Source organism: Erpetoichthys calabaricus, chromosome 2 (genome assembly GCF_900747795.2).
Source record: "Erpetoichthys calabaricus chromosome 2, fErpCal1.3, whole genome shotgun sequence".
NCBI lineage: Eukaryota > Metazoa > Chordata > Cladistia > Polypteriformes > Polypteridae > Erpetoichthys > Erpetoichthys calabaricus.
In genome coordinates this window covers 90,636,347-90,641,167 of record NC_041395.2, presented here as the reverse complement: position 1 = coordinate 90,641,167, position 4,821 = coordinate 90,636,347, and positions in this window count along the sequence as shown.

Below are 4,821 nucleotides of genomic sequence, written 5' to 3'. Positions count from 1 at the left end.
CTCCCTTTATCAATAAAACAGCACAAAGTCTTCTCCTGTAACATATTTTAAAGTTGGGAGAATACAGAGCAGGCAATCCGAGACCATTCTGCTTTAGAGTCTTTTCAGATCATCCAGTGTTCCATCTCTCGTGCCCTGTCCTCTTCAGCTCTCCCCATGGGTTTTCCATGGGACGTAGGTCCTGGGACTGAGACAGCAAAGGCAGAAGCTGGATTTCTTTAGATAGATAGATAGATAGATAGATACTTTATTAATCCCAATGGGAAATTCACATTCTTCAGCAGCAGCATACTGATACAATAAATAATATTAAATTAAAGAATGATAATAATACAGGTGAAAAAAACAGACCATAACTATGTATAATGTTAAATATTAACGTTTACCCCCCCTGGTGGAATTAAAGAGTCGCATAGTTTGGGGGAGGAACGATCTCCTCAATCTGTCTGTGGAGCAGGACAGTGACAGCAGTCTGTCGCTGAAGCTGCTCTTCTGTCTGGAGATGACATTATTTAGTGGATGCAGTGGATTCTCCATAATTGATAGGAGCCTGCTGAGCGCCCTTCGCTCTGCCACAGATGTTAAACTGTCCAGCTCCATGCCAACAATAGAGCCTGCCTTCCTCACCAGTTTGTCCAGGCGTGAGGCGTCTTTCCTCTTAATGCTGCCTCCCCAGCACACCACTGCGTAGAAGAGGGCGCTCGCCACAACTGTTTGATAGAACATCTGCAGCATCTTATTGCAGATGTTGAAGGAAGCCAGCCTTCTAAGGAAGTATAACCGGCTTTGTCCTTTCTTGCACAGCGCATCAGTATTGGCAGTCCAGTCTAATTTATCATCCAGCTGCACTCCCAGATATTTATAGGTCTGCACCATCTGCACACAGTCACCTTTGATGATCACTGGGTCTATGAGGGGTCTGGGCCTCCTAAAATCCACCACGAGCTCCTTGGTTTTGCTGGTGTTCAGGTGTAGGTGGTTTGAGTCGGACCATTTAACAAAGTCATTGATTAGGTCCCTATACTCCTCCTCCAGCCCATTCCTGATACAGCCCACGATAGCAGTGTCATCTGCGAACTTTTGCACATGGCAGGACTCCGAGTTGTATTGGAAGTCCGATGTATATAGGCTGAACAGGACCGGAGAAAGTACAGTCCCTTGTGGCGCTCCTGTGTTGCTGACCACAATGTCAGACGTGCAGTTCCCAAGACGCACATACTGAGGTCTGTCTTTAAGATAGTCCACGATCCATGCCACTAGGTATGAATCTAATCCCATCTCTGTCAGCTTGTCCCTAAGGAGCAGAGGTTGGATTGTGTTGAAGGCGCTAGAGAAGTCTAGAAACATAATTCTTCTTTAATCATTTTTGTATTGGTTTGGACATATGTTTTGGATCATTTCCATGCTGGAAGATCCAGCATCAACTCAATTTTAGTTTCTTGGCAGAGATAGCCAGATCTAAATGTTAATTCTCCTGGTATTTTGAGTCCATGATTCCATGCACCCTAACAAGGTTCCCAGGGTCTTGGAGCACAAAAGCCCCACAACATCACAGAGACTCCACTGTACCTCACACGTGGGATCAGCTTCTTTTTAGTGTAACCATCCTTTCTTTTTTAAATGTCATACCCATCAGGACTCCAATCAAACTCTCAGTAGTGTTAGGCAAACTCTGTGGTTCAATGACAGGAATGTTTTTTTCTGGCATACCTCCCAAATCTGTTGGCATTCCTCCCAAATCTGTTGGCATTGAGGTGGCATCTGATGCTAGTTTTAGAGACTTGGTAAGCCCAAGATGCCATTTTTGTTCTCAGTGATCTTGGGGATGCGCTTCATCTCTCTTACCATCCTGCGCACTGTGCAGGAGGACAAACTAAACTTGGGTCCACTTCATGCAAGCTGGCGACAGTCCCAGTTGATTTAAATGTTTTATTTATTGTCATAACTGCTTAGATGGGCAGGTTCAGTGGGAGTTGCCATTCCCCAACTTATGAAGGTCAATCCACTTACTTGTCCCTCATTTAAATTGTGTTCTCTTATTTTGCCCCTGCTGATGAATGAATAAGTGAATCGGACCTCTGTGCCACCTCATACCGATACCCCAGAGACACACACAAGTCATGGATGCCTGCTTCCCTACATGCATAAAGTCAGATAAGAATACAAAACACTTCAGTTACATTTTGTTCACAAGAATTTCTGTGGGTGCCAATAATTGAGGCCTCTGGTTTGGTTCAAGAGAATTATTTTTTTGATGTAGGATTTTTTTTTTTTATTTAGTAAGTTAAACGTTTTATATATAAAAATATATTTTTATATAAAAAACAAATTGCTAAGGGTGCCTGTAATTGTGGAGAGGCACGAACTTCAGTCAAGTGGCACCTGGACATTGGTAAGAAGGCTAACCCGTACATTTTGTCCATAATTTCACTAGGATGGTTTGTATGACACGGCCAAAGAGAATATCTGTGTTAACCGCACCGAGCAATTACAGAGAAATGTTAATATACGCTAAAGACCAGCAGACCACTTTGACCAGTACGTTAGATGTATTTGTACCTGAGGAAAAAGCATACATGACATGTTGAAAAGAATGGCGCCAAGCGTGCCATGGAACTGCCGGCGACTCAAATGGTTTCAGGCAGCAGGAGCAGAGAAAGGACAGCACAGCAGGTGAGTGGATTTGGGTTTTCTTTTAAGTATAAGAGAGCTCTGGATTTCATGACTTTCTCGTTTCTCCCATTGCTATAGTGTGCCGATGTTACTGGATGTTGGCTGGACATTCAAATAACAATTCAGTGTATTCGGTCTGCCTGACAATCCTGCTGTTACTGCTCAAGCTTTCTGTGTTTGGAGTTTGAAAACGGTGTCTGTTCGCACTCGGCTTCTCTATTAAGTTGCGGTCACCTTACAAGTGCAAGTATTTACATTTTATTTGTTCCATTAATGTAAAATTAAATTATTTAGCTGGGGAAAACACACAAAGGCCAAATGATAAATCATAAAATGTGAAAACTGATACAAATTAAAAGAAATGATTGTGAGTTCCACACCAAGAAATACATGAGAGACTCAAAACAAAGAAGTCCTGGCCACTGATTTTGAATAAAAGGGCAAGTCGAGTACGGCAGAGGCTGATGGGCTTCATTAGGTCCATATGTACTGAACACTGTACAATTCTTATATTTAGATGAAAACGATAAAATTTCTTCTACAATTAGCAACTACAATTTAAAAAAAAAAATCCATTTAGAATAAAATTCAACTTTAGGTTTAGTCTTTGACACACAAGTTGTATTTAGAGGAAAAACTGGAACTGACTTGAGTGGCTGCCTATCTTCCAAAAGGGTGGCGAGTAACTAAACGGTGGTCAGACGTTTGTGTTTTTCATAGAAACTGATTGTCAAGTTACCATTAAATTGATGTAAAGTCATTACTACTGTGTATAATGGCTAGTACGTCTTGAATTGAATGATTGTTAAATTTATTATTCACATATGGATACAAAGCCCTATTTTCAGTGCCCTAATGGTCAACTCTATTAACTCAATTTTTAAATGCTAATTTGTTATTACAGAAACATTTGCAATTGTTAGCACAACCAAAACCGGTTATTCTGTTCAATAAAGCAAGGAAATTGTCTTTCTGTGGGATGAAAGACCCTGATATTCTTCCTAAAATTCAGTCCTGGGTTCAAAAATGCCCAAAAATGGAACAGTTTTCTCAAGAAACATGTCAGCCTATTATTGTTTTGAAAAATTAAGATAATTCAATATGATAGACTGAGAGACTGAAGAGGTTTGATGCAATGAAATTGTACCCGCTACAGAAAAAGACAATTCTGGGATACCAGCCTTAGAAGCAGAGAGTTTCCAAAAAAAAAAAAAAAAAAGTTTGAAATAAAATCAGCAAACGATTGTAATCGACCCAGAAATCCTCCCTTCGATGTCTGTCATTGGGCCCGTTTTAGCCTTTTGTTTTCTCTGTTGGTATATTGCTTGTATTTAATGGAAAAGGGCACTGAGGACTGACCTAGAAGGGGTTTATTTCTCATACTGCATACACCTGATGTCCTTATCTTCTAATGCAGTTGTCCATCTCAGTCTTCCTCCTCTTTGTCCTCGTCTGTCTGCATGGAATAACCATCATTCTGCAAAAAGACTAACAGGTTTCTTAAAAAAACAAACAGAACTGAACTTCAGGACTGCCACTACTTTACAACACAAAGGAAGAGAACAACAGATTTGAGCGGTGCTACAAAGGTTTCTCTAATAACCATTTAGCACTTCTACACGGACTAATTAAGGATAAGGACGCTGAAGGAATTGCTGCTGAAAAGGGGGCTTTGCAGCCAATAATAAATGGAAAAAAATAAGTCACTAAGTAGTAATAGCAATGAAAACAATATAAATATAGCCAAGACATTAGAATCAATTTAGTAGTACATTTTTTTTTTTTTTTTAATCAAAGTATCAGTTTTTATCACGAACATGAAAATATCTGGTTGACTTCCAAACTTTTTACCACTAGTGTATGCAACAGAGGAAGGATCGAGAAATGTGCATTTTAACAAGAAAATCTTTCAGAGCAGGGACGTTGGCTTAAATGAAAAATAAAAACGCACTGATAATCAATGCCTAAAAGAAATGCTGCAGTCAAAACCCAAAGTGTCAGTACCAATAATGGACGCCCACTGTATAGAATGTGGAGCCCGGACTGCGGCTGCTAACAGGATTAAAGTAAACATATGGATTACGGCGACAGATCAGAATTCAGTTTAGCTTTAAATCTGCAGGCTTATCTCTGGTAATGCCTGGTATG